Source organism: Equus przewalskii, chromosome 21 (genome assembly GCF_037783145.1).
Source record: "Equus przewalskii isolate Varuska chromosome 21, EquPr2, whole genome shotgun sequence".
In the NCBI taxonomy this organism is placed as follows: domain Eukaryota; kingdom Metazoa; phylum Chordata; class Mammalia; order Perissodactyla; family Equidae; genus Equus; species Equus przewalskii.
In genome coordinates this window covers 43,903,403-43,922,988 of record NC_091851.1, presented here as the reverse complement: position 1 = coordinate 43,922,988, position 19,586 = coordinate 43,903,403, and the positions used below count along the sequence as shown (strand labels likewise).

At 60.8% G+C, this 19,586-nt stretch overlaps 1 long non-coding RNA gene across 3 annotated transcripts; it reads right to left on the bottom strand.

Moving 5' to 3' along the window:
* Positions 1-5,338: 5,338 nt before the first annotated feature.
* On the bottom strand, positions 5,339-18,888 carry LOC139078299 (uncharacterized). Of its 3 annotated transcripts, XR_011531226.1 has the most exons (6): positions 17,649-17,993; positions 17,212-17,450; positions 16,389-16,570; positions 9,823-9,910; positions 7,319-7,502; positions 5,339-6,060 (listed from the first exon to the last, which is right to left on the bottom strand). It is a non-coding gene; the product is annotated as an uncharacterized lncRNA (long non-coding RNA). The 3 variants fall into 3 exon arrangements; XR_011531225.1 differs by lacking the exon at positions 7,319-7,502 and having other exon boundaries at positions 17,649-18,888; XR_011531227.1 differs by lacking the exons at positions 7,319-7,502; positions 9,823-9,910.
* Positions 18,889-19,586: the final 698 nt, after the last annotated feature.

Genomic DNA, 19,586 nt, shown 5'->3' with positions numbered 1-19,586 from the left:
GGCTCTGAGCCTGCAGACTCAGGACACACACTGGGGACGGTTCCATGGAGGCGCACAGAGGGCAGAGGGACAGAGGCGGACCCCTCAGAACAAAGCGAAGGGACCCTGGCGTGGCTGACAGCAAGGAGGCAGCCAGGGGCCCGTGGGTGGGGAGGCCGGGTGGGAGAAGGACCGTGCGAGCACAGGGCAGGATTAACTCCTCATCTGACAGCCAAGGCAGCGCCAGCAGAGGTGGCTGCAGACAGAGACCAGACCCCATCCGCAGGGTGTCCAGACTCCAGGGCGAGCACAGATGGACAGCGCCCCCTGCCAAGTCCCCCCAACGCTGTGCAAAAGTTCTCCTAACACACGTGGTGACCAGCCACAGACCCCAGCCCCGGGCCCACGCCCGATGCTGCTCCCCGGGGGCTCTACGAACCTGTGATGTGACACTATCAATGCCTACATCCTTCAGAGGAGGAGTCTGAGGGTCAGAGAGGAACCATCTCCCTAGGTCACACAGCCGATCAATGGTAAAAGCAATATTTAACCCAGATTCGGGTCACATCCAGGTTCTTCCAGCTTTGAAATGAGGCTTTGGGCCCAGCACGTCCGTCCGTCTCCTCGCACAGGGGAGCAGACTCTGTGTCTTTCTTCTTCCTGCTGCCCAGAGAGGGCAGGGGTCCAGGGAGATCCCTGGGTGACAGGGACACAGTTGGGGGGGGGGACAGGAGTGATCACCGGACTCAGTTCTTCTAAGTCAACTGAAATTTGACTTCTAGAGGGAAATGCTGGGCTCTCTCTGCCACCGCAGGGTGGGGTCACAGGGGCCGGAGCTCAGAAGGGTTGCGCTCGGTTTAGCGCTCCGCCATCGCTGCCCTGAAACTCTGCATGGCTTCTGGACAGAGGCCTGCATCTTCGCTTTGCACCATTGCGATCTGCTGCCCGCCACCCCCCGCCCCCCCACTGACCATGAAAAGCCAGAAGCCCGCCCCCGGGGAGCTTTCCAGGGCCGCAGGTCTGTCCACACTGCTCCGTTGATGCGCTCGTTGTCAGAGCCCGCATGGCCCTAAAGGGGGCCCATTGCAGCCCCTGGAGAACTCGGCTCCCTCTGGAGCCCCCAAGACCGGGGTGGGGCCTTGCCAGGTACCCCAAGGAGACAGTCCCCCTGAGGGTCTGCCGTCTACCTGGCACTTCCAGGAATCTGCCGGGCCCCCTCCCACTCCCCATCTCGGGACGTCTCCCTCTCCAGGGCGTGGTGCTCCCCCTTTGCCCCCAAGGTCTTCCCTCTGTCCGCCTACATGGGGGAGGCCCTGACCCCCCACCCCACACACACACCCCCTACCTGGGGGAGGCCCTGACCCCCACCCCACACACACACCCCCTACCTGGGGGAGGCCCTGACCGCCCCACCCCACACACACACCCCCTACGTGGGGGAGACCCTGACCCCCCACCCCACACACACACTGGCTTTAGGATTTCCCTCCGTCGGCTTCTCACCCAAGGGTAGCATGGGATGGGGAGGTGTTCACACCACTCCGCTGGGGTCACCAAATGCGGAGACAACTGCCATCTTTGCCACCACTCTCTGCACCCCTCCCATCTCCCCGAGAGCGTTCCCACATCTTCTGGAAACAGCACTTAGAATTATCTTGCAGGATCCCCCACCCTACTTGAATCCCTGTGGTCTGGGCAGGGAAACCCCACTCCTAGCATCCAATGGTGGGCACGTGACTGAGGCCTGGCCGGTCAGCTTATTCCGTCCTCCAGGCCTCAGCGACTGGTTCAGGGAAGAGAACACGACCCACATCGGTACCATCTGAGTTAATTCCGTGAAACTGTTGAGAAGAAAGAATCTGACTTTCTGCTGGAAGGGGAGGAGGGAGGATGGAAACCTGGAGCTGCCAGGGGCTGACTGGAGAGGAAGACAGGGCCAGAGATGGAGAGAAATCAGGTCCTGATGACAACATTTGAGCCCCTGGATCCAGCTGTCCCTGAACCCAGACCCAGAGCATTTCCGTTACATAAAAATTGTTTTCTTAAATCAGTTGAGTCAAGTTCTGTGTCACTCGTGACAGAAAGAGCCACAAGCACTATGTTGTCTCCTGCTGAGAAAGACAGAGCTGCACGGGAGCAGAAGCCACACTTTGCTCCCAAACACGGTGCCCAGGACTTGGAGAAATTCTCAAAGCTGGCCAAAGCGAGGATTTGGAAAAGAGCCTGTGCTTCTCACTGACGTTTCTTTCTAAGGCAGTTTGGCCAGGAGTCCTCCCAGAGTGCTCTTACCATCCCCCAGAGCACAGAGGCCCCCTGCATAATTCCCTTATCTTGAATGTGGGCAGGACTGTGGATACGGCGGAATATCATTCCCACGGGTAAGTTCCAAATTAGCTGACTTGGAGTTCACCAAAAGGGAGATTGCCCTGGGTGGGCCTGACCAAATCAGGTGAGCTTTTAAAAGGTACCAGGCCCTCCTGAAATCAGTGACTGCAAGTGTGAGAGGCCTAAGGAGGGGCTCACGTGGTGAGGACCCGCGAGAGGCCTCTAGAAGCTGAGAGCAGTTCCTGGCCACCAGTTATCGGGACAACGGGGTCTCAGCTCAGAATTTCCCAGCAACTGGAGGGAGCTTGGAGGCAGTTCTTTCCTCGGTTGAGCCTGGGGAGGAGAACGCAGCCCAGCCAACACCTTGCCTGCAGCCTGCTCAGACCCAGAGCAGGGAAGTCAGCTAAAACATGCCAACTCTTGACCTGGGGTCACCCGCCATAATAAGAGGGCATTGCTTAAGCCACTAAGATTGTGGTAACGTGTTACGCAATATTGAAACGAATACACTCCCTCTGCCTGGCTGGCTCGTCTCCACTCAGGTCTCTGCTCCAATGTTGCCTCCCCAGAGGCCTTCCGTGTCCACCCTGACTGGGGAGGCTCCCATCCCACCAGCCTGCGGCTCCCACCTGCTCTGATGGTCTCTAGCCCCTCTGCCTGCCCCGCGGTATACACCACATCCCAGCGGGTCTATCACCAACCTCCCCTTCTGTCCTGTCTACACCGTGCGCTGGGGTGGACCCTGGAGCATGAGGAGACACCGGCTGAACAAATGAGCAAATGAGCGAGTGAGTGACGAATGAACGAATGAATCAACAAGCAGGTGAGGAAGCAGCACCCGCTTTAATTGCCCTGAGGGCTGCCAGCTGCAGCTCTTGCGGGGGGCAGATAGGAGTGTGGTTTCCGAAGTTCCGGTTCCTCCCGAGAGAGCAGCGAGCGGCGGAGCCCGCCCCGCGACCTCGGCGACCTCGGCGACCTCTGCGGGGCGCCACATCCCCTCCGGGCGCGTGCGAGGAGGGCCGGCGGGCGGCACCAGCACAGACCCCGGCCTGGGCTCCCGCCTCCCCCGCTGGTCTAGAGACGCCGCGGGCGTGCACGGCTGGCTCCAACCGTTTGGGGTTCGAGCTCAGACGGGTCCTCAGCACGTGTTCTCCGGAAACAAGCTCTGGAGCAGGGTGGTCTTCCATCGAGACGCCCCCCCCCCTCCTTCCTGGGTCGAGCTGCCGGGTAGAGTGGGCCCCGTCGGGGGCGTGGCCAAGCCGGAGCAGGTGGCACCTGGCGACCCAGGGCCGCGGGCGGAGGGCGGTGTCAGCGGTCCAGGGGGCGTTTTGCACGGTGATGCTGCACCGCTGGGGGTGCCCGGGAGGAGCCGCGGGCCCCCCTCCCCGCCCCGAGCAGACCCTGAGTCTCCCCACCCCCACCGCCGGCCGCACTGTGGAGGAAGCAGAAAGAGCCTAACGCGGGCCACCCCGCAGGGGACACGCAGCCCTATGAGCAGGCCAGAGCCAGGGCGAGGGGCCAGCGCCGGGGCTGCGGTGGGGGGGCCCCGGGCTGGCTGGCTGGGGGGTCCTGGGGAAGGCACACCCCTGCCAGGCCCATCGCTGGGCTCGTGTCCACAGGCCAGGCATGGCCCAGGGGCCACGACGTCGCGCCGGGACGGAGAGGGGCCGGAGTCTTGCTCGCCATCGTGAAAGCGCCAGCCGCGGTCCCATCCCTGCGGCTCCCGCCCGGCCCTGCGCGCCGCCGCCGCCCTTCCTCCTGCACCGGGGCGCGCACAGCGGGTGTCGGGGCAGCGCGCGGTCTTATCTAGCCCCGGCCGCCTGGCGGCTGGCGCCTTTCGTCACCTGCCCCCGGGCCGCGAAGCCGCGCGCGCCGCCCTCGGAGGAGAAAATCCCAACCCACGTGCCAGCAAACTGGCCGCAGCCAAGGAAAACTTAAGCTCCGGCGGGCGGCGCTCAGTGATGCCCAGGCGAGGGACTGGGCCGGTGACGCGCTCCTCCGGGGAGCCCGCGCCCTCGGCCCACCCGGCCGGCCTGCCTCACTCTAACCCGTTTGTCACCCACGGGAGACCGTCCCCACTCCGGATGGAGCAGGGTTGATGGACAAGAGCCGTCCGTGTCCACTGACCTCCAGATGTTGGCCGGTCATAAGTCAGCCCTAACGCCATGAGGGCAGCTGCCCGGTGCAAGCGGTTCATTGGCGGCAGCCAGAGAGTGAAGAAATGGGGGAGAGGAAGGCACGGGTGTCACCCGCAGATGCTGGACCTCGGTTTCACAAAGTTAGCAGAGTGCCCCCCCGACGCCCCCCCCCCTTAGGTAGCTCTCTGACTCTCTGACTCTGCTGGAGGAAGGCACCTCCTCAGCCCAACCCAGGAATCACCTGGGGAGCCTTAAAAATGCAGGTGCCTGGACCCAGTCCAGAGATTCTGAAGCAAGTGGTCTGGGGGCATGGCCTAGGCATTAGGATTATAAAAGTTTTGGATGACTCTAAGGGCAGTCAAGGTTGAGAACGCAGGTTCCAAGGTTCCAGGTTCAGGAACAGAGCCATGGCCCATGGGCCTAAAGTCTGGACTCTACCCAACTGCAAGGACCACAGAGTTTGAGGTGTGAGCTGAGGCCTGGAGTCCACAACCAGTTGTGCAGTGCACAACCTGTGCAACTGGACACAGTAGCCCTGATAGTGGCAGGGGAGGAACTGAGCATCCAGCCCCCTTCGTTGATAAATAAGGACACAGAGGTGCAGGTTCAAACTCTGGTCCTGCTGTTTGTTCAGGGAATTTGTACTCAGTCCCTCCAACCCCCTGGTCTTGGGAAGGGCACAGACAGAAAACAGAGAATCTCACAAATGAATATATAACGTCATTTGGTAAGTGCGTGTGATGGAAAAGATCAAAAAAGCAAGCGTGGAAAGCAGAATAACAGTCCGCCAAAGACGTCCACGCCCCGGTCCCCAGAACCTGGGACCGTGTTGGTTACACGGCTCAGAGGCCTTAGGCCGCAGCTCGAGTCGAGGTTAGTAAACAGCTGACCTTTGGTTTCCACAGATCACACTAGATTTTATTTTTTTTCCTAATTTTAAACATTAGGAAAGTTGGTATATGTGACAGTTTCATATGCATGGATTGGAGGGTCATAGGGCTGTGGCGTCACGTGGGCAGGAAAGAAGATAAAGAAACCCGTGAGAAATCATAGAATAAGTGAAATGCAAAGCAAATTGGAGTGACCCACGTTTAAGGAACATTTAAAGATGGTGGGGTTTTTTTTCGATTTCTACTCATTTGATGTTTCGAGTGTTTTTTTTCCTTCTTCTTCTCTCCCCAAAGGCCCCCAGTGCGTAGTTGTAAATTTTAGTTGCAGGTCCTTCTAGTTGTGGACGTTTCAGTTTTTATCGAGGAAATCTTTGTTTATTTTGACTGATCCATTCCTTATTTCCATTGAGGTATAACTGACACATGACGTTGTGTTAGTTTCAGGTGTGGGACATCACGGTTCGCTGTTTGTGTGCGCTGTGAAGCGATCACCACAGTAAGTCTGAAAGCTGACATCCCTCACGGACACGGTTATAACACGTTCTGCTTTTTCCCTGTGGTGAGGACTTCAGGCTCTGCCCTCAGCTGCTTTTCCACATGCGCTGCGGTGCTGTTCCCTGCAGCCACCGCGCTGGGCGTGACGCCCGGGACTCAGCGACCCAAGCAGCTGACCTCATGGAGAGATCACCCCGGACTCTCCAGGTGGGGCCAGTGTCATCAGAAAGAGCCTGAAAAGCGGAAGAGGACGAATATCTGATGTTACCCGTCGGTCACACCTCAGGAGGAAAAGCGGACGAGAACGGAGAGAGCCAGCGAGATGAAGACGGCCGGGTGACAAGGGAGGCCAGGGGCCCCGGGCCGCGTGCTGCACTCTCAACAACCCCAGTGAGCAGGAGTCGGTGCCCCGGAGCCTTGGGACGGGAGCGCAGCCTGTGGCACCTCGGGCTAAGCTTTCGGGGACCCTGAGCAGAGAGGTGCCGAGCCCCCCGCACCTCCCACCCTTGGAAACTGTGCTGATAGCTGACTGCCATGTTAGTACCACATTGTGCTTGTTACACAGCAGCACGTTACAGCGGCAGATGGAAAGCCCACAGCCAGTTCCCCAGGGCCAGTGGAGTCTGGTCTGGGTCACAGTGGGCTTCCTGCAAAAGCAGCCTTTGAGGTGAGACCCGTAGGATGAACCTCACCGACTTGGCAAAGGGCAGAGGCAGAGGGAACAGAAGGTGCAAGGGCCCTGAGGCAGGAGGAAATCAGCTCAAGTGAGAAAAGGAAGGAAGCCCAGTGCGACTGGGAGGCAGACCCCGGGCACGTCGCTGCGCTCTCTGAGCCTCAGTTTCCTCCCCCGCGAGGTGGGATTATAGGAGCTTTCCCTCACTATGAGGGTGAGACGGGCCTGCAAGCTGTGTAGCAAAGCAGCTGGAGACGTGGGCCCCACAGCCAGCCCAGACCGGGGCTCGAGCTCCAGGTCTTCTGCTTACTGCCTGGGTGACCGTGGGAGGCTGCATCCCCTCTCTGAGCCTCAGTTTCCCCATCTGCCAGGCTGCTGTCAGTCTTAGATAAGAGCATGTCAGTGGTGCTCAACAAATGCTGGCTATCATTGTCATCGTTTTCGTTAGGAGACGGGGACCCAAAGTCGGACAGGAACGTGCTCAGGGTCCCCCAGAGACTGGTGGGCGCACTGGGTAGAAACGAGTCTCCCGATCCGGCCGTGGACCCCCCAGCTTCTCCGTCTGAAGGCCGCACCAACCGAGGCGGCGGGACTCAGCCAGGAAGGCTGTGTGCGTGTGAGTGTGAGCGTGCACACACGTGCATGCAAGAGCGTGAGGGGGAGCCAGAGTGTGTGTGTAAAGGTACATGTGTGAGTGTGCATGGGTGTGTGAATGTGCTTGGTGGTGTTGATGAGACAACATGGCCTGGGGGACAGACGGACGGTCATCAGTGAGTCCTTGTCAGCCCGGCCCCCGGGGAGGGGGGGACAATACTCACCAAGAGGCTCCTGGCCCTGGTGGGCTCCTTACAGCCACAGGCCGTCATTTCAGACGGTGTCTGTCCAGGGAGCAGCTGACCCTCTGGGGCGCGTTTCACGGGGATGGCGGGGCGGGGCAGGAAGTGACCCTTCTCCTCAGGGAGTCGCGACCCGGCTCTGTGCTCGTGGCTTCACGTACATCTCCTTATGTAGTCAGCACAACAGCCGTATTATTCACATTACAAATGAGGAAACTGAGGCTCTGGGAGCCCGGGAGACCCCAGTTCTGCATCTCCGCTGTGCTCAGAGCCCTTGCAGCATTGGCTGCGGCTGCAGCCATCAACAGGCCGTGTGCCCCTCCCACCTCTTGGATCTGAGCTGGTCCTGTAATTCGCTTTGGCCAACAGAATTGCCGGCAGCGATGTTGTGCCAAATCTAAGCTCATGCCCCTGACAGCCTTGCGTGCTTCTGCCCTCTCTCGGACTCCTGTCCCCATCAGGAGAATAAGCCTGGCAGAGAAGGAGCGACAGGTCACCCAGCCGTGCCCTCACCTAGATGATCGTTAGCCACGCCCCAGAACAGAGCCTCCAGCTGGCCCAGCAGGCAACTGCAGAGCGTGAGGGACCCCAGCTGAGCGCAGGGCCTGAGGGACCCCAGCTCAGACCAGAAGAACCATCGAGCTGATGGTTCAGGCTAAATTAACTCACTGAATCATGTTGTTTTAAACTTTGGGGTCATTTGTCACCCGGTGGTAGCTAACTGATACCCATAATCATACAGCTGTTGAGTAGAGTAAGTTTCAAACCCAGGTTTGTCTGACTCCAGAATTCATGCTCAACCCTATATTCTGCCATCCCCCAGTGGGGAAATGAGCGTAAGGGTCCAAAGCCGCTGATGGTCCCGCTCTGGCCTCACACGCTTCAGTCTTCGTCTTCGGGGAGCACGCCCAGTGCCTGCTCTCTCCACCTGGGAGCTCCTGCCTGGCTCGGGCCCTTTCACCCCCTTCTCTTACCACAGTCCAGGCAGGGACCGAGCGCTGGCCGCAGCCTCGGGTGCCCCCAGCCTCCACCTAGATCAGCACCATCCCCCCTCATTTGCGAAGTCCGTGCAGAGAGCTGGCAGAACGAACCCACGGTTTCGACACGTACACATCAGCGGCCACGATAAAAACCAGCTGGAAGGTTTAAAAATAGCCTCCCAGGCTGCCGGAGATGCCAGGTCCCTGGCCGGGAGGAGCAGCAGCCCCGCGGTGGGGGCACCATCTGCGGGGCAACAGCTGCCGCCGCACACCCAGGAGACTCCCGGCCGGGCCCAAGACGCCCGAGAGCGTGGCCGAGCCTGAGCCCCTGGGAGCACAAGCCCCCAGACAGGGGAGGACGGAGAGGAAGATGACGCCGGGCCCAGGAGGAGGCGCTTCCTCCTCCCCCTTGTCAAACCTCTCTCTCCTTTCCCTCCTATCCCCCATCTCTCTCCTCCTTCATCACCCCTGTAATTAATGCTCGGGCGGGCCGTGGAGGGACAGGACCCACGCCCTACCCTCCCAGGCTGTGCGATCTTAAGCAGGTGACTCCACCCCATGAGCCTCAGTTTCCTCATCTGTCAGATGGGGCCCCTGCCTTGCTGGATGGTGCTGTGTCCGCAGGACAGCGCCAGTGAAGAGCTCAGCGGAGCCACCGGTAAGTCCGCGAGAGCCCCGTCTCCCCTCTTCCGAGAAGGCTGACGGTGATGGTGAGGACCCCCCGCCAGCCCCGCGCTCGTCCTCTCCCTGGCCCCTCTCCCTGCTTCTGGCCCTAGGCCTCTCCTTCCCCCCTCAGACCCCGACCTGGCCCCCGCAGGCTGAAGACAGACGATGAGCTGGGGCCTGTTGCGCTGAATTCCACCTCGGTGCGGCCTGCTGCCCTGCTCCAGCCGCACCTGGCTCGCAGAGGGAGCCTGGCCGGGCACCCTCCAGCTCCCCAGTCAACCCCTCACCCGCGGGCTTCTGGTTCACGCTGCGTCCCAGCACCAAGCCTGGCGCGTCACACAGTGCTGCTCGATGAGCATCGCTGAGGGACTGAAGGAACGAGCGGGACTCCTGTTGTTCCCACTTTACAGATGAGAAACTGAGGCTCTGAGAGGTGGGCCGGCATGTGGCAGAATACAACCCTTGCAGGTTGAGGGAAGCCAGGCTTGGGGGAGTGACAGGTCCCACCAAGGTCCCAGTGGTGGGATTTGAACCATTTCACTGGCACCGAAGCCTGAGTCTTAACCACCAGCGACGCCTCATTCTCACATCTCTTCTAGCCGACTTCCACAGTCAGCATCCTTGCAGGTCAAAGCCTGTCATGCATGTGCTGTGTGGCCTTAGGCAACTCACATAACCTCTCTGAGCCTTGGTTTCCGCACTGGTAAAACAAAAAACAGACCTCAGGCAGAATTTCCCTCAGCTCATTTTTCCCTGCTTTCTCAGCATCTAGCGCTGGCTCTGGCATGCAGTCTGTGCCAAATAAATCTGTTGATTAATTAATCAAAAGGACAAGTTTACCTTAGAGCATTGAAGTCTGCCCAGGAGCTCTCCAGTTGGGTGTCTCTGGGAACATATTCCTTCTCTCCCCACTTTAAAGAAACAGAAACTGCAAAAGGCAAGAGATGCACTGGGCATGTGGTTCATGCAAGAGAGACCGGGGAAGCCCATCACAGACTCCCAGGCCCTCGGAGAAAAGACCTTTTTCCCACATCGAAACATGGGCGGGCAGACGTGCATCACCAGGCTGCCCGTTAATACGCAGCGTCGAAACCAGACGGTGCACTGGTTGCCATCTTGGCAGCCCCAGCAGAGGCATCTGGCGACACGGACGCGTGGTCTGATGGCATCGGCTGGACGTGTCCATTTTCTCCAGCCCCACAGGAAGGCTGTGTGTCCCTGCTGTGCCGGCGCTGTGCCAGGCTCTGGGAGACCCCTCCGCGTGAGCCAGGCCCACCCCACCCTGAGGGCGCTCAGAGCTCGGGACCAGGTGGGGTCCCCAAGCTTCGGACCCAGTCCCTGAGGTTCCAGCAAAACAGCCCCAAGTTCCCGCGGGCACGTTCCCACGCCTGGGTGGGTGCTTCTGGAGACCACAGAGAACTTTCCAGCAGAGTGCACCCCTGGGGCCAGGGTCCAAGGCCGCAGCTGTCGGGGGAGCCCCAAGCCCCTTGCAGGAACCCCAGGGGGCAGCCTCCTGTTCCTGCCCTGAGGAGAGGCCCTGGGGCCCTCAGCCGTCCTGCCGTCCACCCCCAGGCTCCCCAGCTCTGCCCAGGCCCCCCGCCCACAGCGTCCTGCCAGGCTGGCTACAAGCAGGCGCTGCGCCAGCTTGCCAGCCTCCGGTCCGCAGGGACGACCCTGACCCTGGGCTTCAACAGAGAGGCTGGGAGACACTTGCCTTAGGCTGTGTGTCCTGTCCCCACGTGGCTCCCGGCTGCTCCCAAGATGGGAACCAGGGTGTCTCTTTCATAGACTTTCCAGACCCTTCCTGCGGGTCCTACCACCGCTGCGGGCTGGAGTGTCCACGGGCCCGGCCAGGTCACACACACCCCCACGCCCCAGGGAGCGGGAAGGGCCCGGGGGCTCGCACTGGGCCCCCACACTCAGGAGGCCCCAACCTCGGTTTAATGCCCTGCTGTGGCCGTCTTCACAGTCTTGGTACGTTTTGAACGTGGGGTCACACATTCCCCTTTTGCACGGGGGCCCTAATTCTGCCCCACCCCTGAGATCCTAGAACTCCTGAAAAGCCTTCAGAAACGGGCAGCAGCAGAAACCGCAAATAGCCCCACGTCCCAACTCCCACACCAGGGCCCAGGCACTCACTCCTGCACGTGCTCACCTCGCACGGCTGTGCTCACGGGGCCTCACGGGTGCCCCTGCACATGCACACACATGCATGTTTACATGTCTGACAGCTGTCACCCTGACCACAAGCTTCCTGCTGTGCGGGTGGGTCGGGAGACCTCGAAATGCCACCCCAGCACCGCTAGGCTGAGGAGAAAGCAGGGAGGGCCGAGAAAAGCCTGGAGGGGGTGTTGGGGCCAAGGGAGCACCCCTACCTCCCCCAGTCTCCCTGGAAACCAGGGGTGCCCCCCTCGCCCGGGATCCCGCTTAGTCCTCCCATAGCTCTCTGCAGGGCCCTCCGCACTGTACCCGCGGGGTCCCCGCAGCCGTCCCCGAGCTCAGGTCTGTGTTACGCCTATTTTAAGGATGGCAAAACTGAGGCTCCAGGAAGCAAAGTCGCCCGCTGGAACCAAAGCACGAAGGCAGGCAGACCCGGGAGCTCCAAGCCCCTCAGAGGCTCCTGACATGTGACAAGCCTCAGCCCACCTCGCCCTGGCCCCCCGTGGGCTTGCCCCCTCCTGTTCCTCACCTGCAGGGGTTTGCTCCCCAGGTGGGGCTCCAGCTGGTTCAGAGGGGCACGTCCTCCCTCCAGGGCTCACACTGGCCCTCACAGGCACAGGTGGGGACAGGTCACTGCCCAGGGGCCCCCAGTGATCTCGAGAGCCCAGGGCCCCTCCCTCGGCCAGCCTTGCCCTCGACCCCACAGCCCAGGCGCCGGCAAGGGTCTGACCAGTGTGCCTGGGACCTGCCAACGGAGTCCAAGAGCAGAACCCCCCGGGGCATGGGGACTGGGGTGGGTGTGCTCACAGCGGGGATGGATGCGGCTGGTGCCCTGGGGCTGGCTGGGGCTCCCGTGGGGCTGTGGGAGTTCCCGGAATCTGTCTGCACCTGGCCTTCTCTCAAGATTGTAGATGGAGCCTTCTGAAGGTTCCAAATGGAACATTCCACAAGTTCTAAACGGAGGCTCCTCTCCTGGGGGTGCTTCTCAGGGGGACTCCCCTTCGAGCCACAGGGCCAGCGTCCAGGCGGCTGGCTGGGCTGGGAGGAGGGGAGGCCGCAGGCCCGTGGGCCAGGCCTTATTTGGTCAGAGCCCGCGCCCGCTGCCTGGCCGGAGCTCCTGGGACCGGGAGGCCCACGCCGCCGAGCCCCCGCCGCCCACAGCTCGCCTGTCCCCAGCCTCCTCGCCAGCCCTGCCCTACGGCCAAGGCTGCGGCCCCAGGGAGCCCGAGATGCCGGGTCAGCCGAGGTGGCGGCAGCCCTGATCGCCACCGGGCTGCAGGGTCCCGGCTCCTGTCCATATATGGCCGAGGAGAGGCGGTGGCCACCTGCCCGCCCTCCTGGAGGGGTTGTCCCCAGCGGGGGGCTGGGCACTGGCGCTGAGGCCCCACGTTCCTGTAGGAGCCTGGCAGGGGCCTATCTGACGGTGCTGAGAGTGTGCTGGAGCCTCCAGCGCGGGGAGTCACCCACCCGCCCTACCCCAGGGCATGTGACTGGCAGCTCTGCGGGAGCGAGCGGAGGGCGCGCGGGCACTGGGCCTGGGAGAGGGACGCAGGTCCTGGTCTGAAGCTCGGGGCTACCGGGCTGGGACCGCCCCTCCCGGGCCTCAGCTTCCTGATCTGGTACCCACCACACCCAGGGAGGGCCCGAGGGTGCAGGGAGGACGAGGGGCATGGAGGGGCGCCCGGGGGGGTCACCATCGGCAGGGCCGCCAGTCTCCGAGTCCTGCTAGTGTCCTGACTCATCCGTCTTTGTCACTTCATCCAACCTCACAAACACCAACCTACTTGGGTCTGCCTGGGCCTCTCCTGGTTTTAGCCCCGAGGGTCCTGCCTCCGGGCGACCAGGACAGTTAGTGGCTGGCCCTGCAGGTGGCCCAGCGCCACCAGGAGCTGGGAGAGGGGAGTGGCTGGCCGGAGCCCTTCCTTGACCCATACCCCCTCCACCCCACCCAGGAGAGGCCGGTGGGGAAAGCACAGGGCAGCCCCCTCTGTCACTGCCAATGACCGCTGGCAGGACCGAGGGAGGGTGGGGCTGCCGCTGGGGGGTGGGGCGAGGGAGTGGCCGGACCTGCCCTCCAATCCGGAGGCCTGTGACCTCAAGCATCTTCTGGGCCCCAGTCGCCCCGCCTCCTAAATGGGAGAGCCACGATAGGCAGCCATAGCCCAGCTTCGCGGATGCCAAGCTCTGTTCAGAGCTGTGCACCCTCGGCAGGAAGGGCTGCTCACTCTGTGCAGACAAGGAGCAGAGCCCAGAGAGTTTGAGACAGCTGCCCCAGGTCACACAGCTGGGAACTGTAGAGCAAGGATTTGAGCCCAGAACCACCTGCTTCAGGCCCATGCGTAACACAGGAGACAGCGCCCTGCAGGGGTGGCATGCAAGGGCTCTGGGGTCAGCCCCTGAGGGCCCAACTCTAGGCTCCCTGGCCTGAAGGTCCCTTGGCCCTGGGCAAGTTGCCGGACCTGTCTGGGTCTGTTCTGCACCTACCACGTGGGGATGACAACAGTACCCACCTCGCAGGTTGGTCGTTTACCTAAGAAATTTCTGTTAGGCTCCTACACTGGGCAGACACTGATCTAGACGCTGAAGATACGGCAGAGAACAGAACCCACAGAAATCCCTGCCTGGAGTCTATATTCTGGGTGGGAGCACGAAGACCCAAAACATAGCCCTCTGTTGGGGGAGGGAACAGAGCGTGAGGGGGGCGGTCCCCTTTAACGAGGAGGGAGCCTGCTACCTTCGAGGAGAGGGCATTTGAGCAGAACCCGAATGAAAAGAGGGAGCAAGCTGTTCTGATTTCAGGGAGAAGAGCACTTTGGGCCCGAGGGAACAGCCTGTTCGAGGGAACAGCCAGTGCAAAGGCCCTGAGGCAGGATGAGGTTGGAAAGGCTGGAGCAGAAGAAGTGGTAGGAGGCAGGCATGCAGAGGTGGGCAGGGCTCTGGTTGTGCAGGGGATGAGAAGCCGCTGGAGGGTTTCAAGCAGAGTGAGGACAGGATCGCACTGAAGTTTTTAAAGGATCTGTCTCACTGTGTGAGGGAGGACGCAATGATCCGACAGGAGGCGAGCGTGGCTGGGCCCAGGCTGGGAGCAGGGCAGGAGGGGAAGGTCTGATTCTGGAGATATTTTCCAAGTCAAGCTGACGGATGGGATATGGCGGGGGCAGAGGGGGAAGGGAGCGGGGAGTTGGAGAGGGTTCTGGGCTCTTGCGAGCACTAAGCGAGTTCACACCCCAGGAGTTCTTCCCCAGGGCCCGGACGGGGTGACTCCCGGTGACCATGACACTGGCTCCCTAAGCCGCATCCCACAGTCGTCATGGCGACTGAAGGATGACGCACGGCGAGTTCAGCCCAGTGCCTGGCCGGCTGGCAAGGACCATCGTCACCGCAGGGTCATCCTCTCACCCCTGGCTCCCTGCTAAGCTCCAGACAGAGGGACGGGTCCCCTCGCCTGTCCTCAAATCCCGCAGCGTTGGCTCGTCTGGCCAGTCCTGGGACCTGGGCCCCCGTGAGGACACGGGATCCCTGCAGGAGGGAGGCGTGTCTGGTGGCTCCCGCCTCGGCCCAGGCATGGAGACAGGTCTCTGCCGCCAGAGGCCTGGCTTGGATGGTTTCCTGGAGTCTCCGAGGTCTGGGGTTAGGCTCCATCATCAGGAGCTTCCTTTGTGAAGCCATTCGGGGCGCGGGCAGCCCCCTCAGAGGACTCAGGACCACCATCCGAGTCACTTCTCTTGGACACACAAATCCTCTCATGCTACCTGCGTTGGCCCCAAACTCTTCAATGGCTCCCCATTGCCCTTGAGATACAAACAACCCTAGGATGGTCCGTGAGGCCCCGTGGGGCCTGGCCTCCAGCCTCTCCACCACCATGATTCCCTCACACTCTGCTCTCCAACCTCTCTGGCCCCTGTCACACTCACTCTGGGCTGCCCTCTCGAAAGCCACTCCCCATTTCTTCCTTGCTAGCAAAACATCAGTTTGGTTGGACCAGCAACATCCCCTGCACCTGGGGACGAATCACGACTGGTCTAGTCACAGCCGCCCCATTGCCCTCTGCCAGATTCTTGCCTTCTCAGCCTCCTTTGCAGCTAGTAGCAGCGACGTGACCCAGTTCTAGTCAATAAGATGTAAGCTTTCTCCCTGCTGTCCTGCTTGTGCTGCTGCTGTGAGGTCAAGAGGCTGGAGCAGTGGCAGCCATTTTGTGATCAGGAAGCAACTGGTAAAAAGGACTAAAAACTAACACACTAAGGTGACTGAACAGAAGCATGGGGGGGACCAGGGTCCTTCGTGAACACAAAAAAGAGTTATAGTCAGGGGACAGGAGCATGGCTTCCGTGCTCTCCAACGCCTGTCCAGCCACGCCAAAATGACCCCCAGAGTGACAGAGATGCCAGGCTCCCTGCAGGAGAGTGTTGTCAGGAGGGCCTAGGCGGAGCTGACAAACGCCGACCTGAGACTGAAAGTGCGTGCAGTCAGACCAGGGGATCGGGGGGAAGCAGGCTGTGTCCAGGGGAGAGCCCTGGCCAGGACGACGGGAGCCAGACCCCCAGAGGGAGGCAGGAAGGCACCCTGCACCTGCTCAGGAGGCCTCCTTCGGGGGGCCCTGGAGAATTACGAGGAAGGCCAGGACCCGCAGGCCCCATGGGAGGCCTCTGTCTAGTTCCCTTTCCTGTCACCATCTCAGCAAGCAAACTAACACTCACTGAATGAATGAAAAACCTCCTAGCACTTGTGTGCCAATCACTACCGTATTTAACCTCCCACTGACCCTGGGAGGCAGTGACTGCTGCAGAGAGAGTCTGAAGAGTGCCTTCTCGAGACAGCCTGTGGGGAAACTGAGGCTCAAAGGGCTTTGGTGACTCGCTGTGGCCAGGCCATACGGGCTTTGCAACCAGAAGAGCTGGGTTTCAGTCCCAACTTTGGCACTTGCTGGCTGTGTGACCTGGGACAAATGGCTGACCCTCTCTGAGCCTCAGCCCACTCCTCGGCGGCACAGAGAGGAAGATAACGGTCTGCCGCAGAGGGCTCCTGAGGGGTGAGCGGTGGTGTCCACCAAGGCCGACCACAGAGAACATGGTCTACACCAGGGGTCGGCAAACTAGCGCCAAACCCGCCCAACACCTGAATTCGTAAATGAAGCTTCGTGGACGCCCAGCCGTGTGTGTACAGTTGAGGGCTGCTTCGGTGCCATGACCACAGAGCTGAGTCATTTCAACAGAGACGGGATGGCCCACAAAACTGAGGGTACTTACCGTGTGTCCAGACAGAAAGTTTCGTCTACACCCCGACCGATCCGAGCATGAGATCCTGGCAGCGTCAGCACCGTGGGTTGGAGATGCAGGACCTCAGGCCCCCTGACTGGCACCAGAGCCTGCATTTTAACCAGACGGCCCAGGCGGGGAAGATCTGGCTGGAGAACGACAGGTCTGCGCCACTGGGCAGGGTCGGGGGGCGGCCAAGTTGACGGGGAGAGGGACGAATGAGTTTGAGGGAGGAGGCTGCAGGCCAGGTTCCCGCCCCAACGCTCACCGGAGTCACCCAGGGAGCCCTCAGACGCACAGGTGCCCGCCAGGCCCGTCGGCGAGGCTCATTTCATTGGCCGGGTGGGGTCAGCCAGGGCACCTTGTGGAAACTGGTGCATTGATTGGACGAACAAAGGAGAGGAGAACGGGGCAGTGAGAGCTGACACCCGGGGCACCCCCCTCCCCAAAAGGAAGCCCTCAGACCAAGAGGGCAGCCAAAGGGTTGCGCTGGATCTGTAGGATGCTTCCCCGGACGTGACTTGGGGACACGGAGAAGGAGGGAAGAAGAGAGAGAGGGGAGAAAGGGAGAGGAGGCCAAAGGTCCCAGAGACTAAGAATCAGCTACCGGGACGTGGGGACAGAGGAGCGCCGGGCGAGGGGCTGGTGAGACCCGCACCTCCGGGCGTTTGCCTGCCCAGCCCGTCTTGCCAGGGACCCAGGAAGGCCCTTGTCTGCGAATCCCAAACTCCAGACCCTTGGGGGCCACCTCTATGACTCCGACCATCTCCATCCATCTACCATTTGCTTCATATTTTTATTCAAAATGACTCACCTTATTTTTTTTTACTTAAGTTTATTTTAAAAGAAAATTCTCTGTGATCCATGTAAATGGAAAAGGAGTGTCACTGCCACCAAGAGAAGACGACTCCGAAAACGAGCACGTGGGAGATAAGTCACGCAGTAAACGCCGCTGCCTGCCCGCGGCTCGGAGCCGGAGCCCTGCCCTCGCTCTGCTAAGCAGGGGCTGAGCAGCTGGGGGACCGGCTGTAAAGACGCAGGCACCAGGCTAAACTGAGAAGAGGAGAAAAATTGTCAAAGAGGAAGGGCCTTCTCCCCGTGCCCCGCGCCGAGCCTCCTGTCGGCCACAGAGTCTGGGTCCCGCATTTCCCACACCCCCATCCCACAAACCCCTTCTTCAGAGATGGGGAGCCAGGGCCCCAAGCACAGAAGCCACCGTTCCCTCAGAGCTCGTGACACATCGACACTCACACCAGCCTCGGACGTGCCACCAGGATGTGTCCCCTCCCGTCCCCTTCTCAGGAGGCAGAGCATCTCCACAGTCTCAGCCTCCTTGAAGCCGCAGCTGCCTGGAGCTGTCGCCATCCTTCCAGCACTTCCACCCTCGAGGCCACCGGTGCTTCTGCCCAGAGCGGACACTGGGGTTCTGGGCATCACTTCAACTGCTCAGCGTCCATCGAGGCGGTGTGAAGGGCTGGGCTCCTTCCTCGGGCACACACAGAGCGCGGGCGGCTGGGTCTGCAGGCCGGGCCTGGCCACCTCGAGACCAGCCACCAGTGGCCGGTCGTCAGGATGGTGGCTCGCCCACATTCCAGAGCCGCAGGCTGGGGCATGCCTGCCGGGCAGTGGCTGGTGTTTACCGCCAGGCAGAAGCACAAAGGAGCCCTTTTGTCTCCAGGCCGCACCCTGGTGACCGCACACCCCACGGAGCTGCAGGTCACCCTCTCTCTGGTGGGCAATTCTGCCTTCATGTTACCGAGCAACTGCGTGGGGCGGAGACCCCCCACTGCCATCGAGTTTGAGGTGGTGCCGCCTGGGTTCAGCCCTCAGCCCTGCCGCTCACCTCCTGAGGGACCTCGGGGGAAGGGCTGACTCAGGGCCTCATAAACACACAGATGCAGAGCGGCTGTAAGGATTAAAGAGTAATCACGTTCAGCATTTCAAACAGTGTGAGCGCTCCACAAATGTTAGCACAGGGCATCTGAGTTTTTCTTTTTTTTGTTTTTTCCATCTCCCACTTTCAAATAACTCCACTATGCATGTTTCTGTCCCTGAGGACAAAAATGTTTTGCCAAAAGATGAAACGCTGGGTTGGAGGGTATGTGCAGTGTCACAGCCCTTGTTTCATGCAGACACAGTGATCTTCAGCATCTGAATCTGTTTACAGCGAAGCTGATGTGTCATTTTCCCCACATCCCTGCCAACACTGGGTTTTATCATTTTATACTTGTTTTCTAACTTCATCGGCCTGTAGAGCAGCTCTCGTGTGCACCTGTTGCTCTGCCTGCCAGACTGTGCATTCTCCCAGGTAACAGTTAACTGTTGACGTTTCCTCAGGGATAAACGTTTTGTTCCGCTCCTTTGAAGGTTTCTCAGACGGCATCTGCAACAGTTCCTGGCAGGTGCACGCTGGAAGCATCTTCCGAGCAGGAAGAGGGGACGAGAGAGGCTGCAGCTTGGGAAGGCAGTGACAGTCTCTGCCCCCACCCCCCATTGCCTGCCTTCCATTCCCCTGAGCGTCCTCAGAGCACCCCCCATGGAGGAAACCCTTCCGGGGCTGGGGTTGCAGGCACCGAGGCGGGGAGGGGGGGGGGGGGGAAGAACGGAGGGACCAGAGGAATGGGCTGCATTTCCTGGAGCAAGAAGCCAGCCAGTGAGGCCGAGGTGCAGCAGGTGCAGTCCCGCAGCAACTCTCCCCGGAGCCCTGGGGGCCAGGAACCTCTCCTTCCAAACTGACGGGTCAGAATAAACGCCTCCACAAGTTAGGATTCCAGGCGACGGTCCCTCCTTGCTCCTTCCTCACTGAGGCTCCCAGGCGCTGTGTCGGCAAGATGCCAGCACCTCTTTCTCAGGTCATCCCTCACCCGGAACCTGCGAGGACCCCAAAGTCGTCGTCAACCACAGGGGGCGGGGCCGGTTCCCAACCAAACATCCCTGCCGCTGTGGGGTCTTGCCACCACACGGGCTTGCTGTGGAAGACGGGTCTGGAACAGCCTAGCAGACGGGAGTTCACTGTGCAGCGGCGCCCGGGCTGGCTGAACTGGCCGCCCGCATCTTGAATGTCGCCCACACTTCGAACTTGAGTTTCCAGCTCTCGAGGGTCACTCAACACTCAGAACAGAATGACAAGTCACTTCCCCATCCAACACACCTCCTGGGTCCCCACCCCCAGCACAGAAGCCCCCTGGG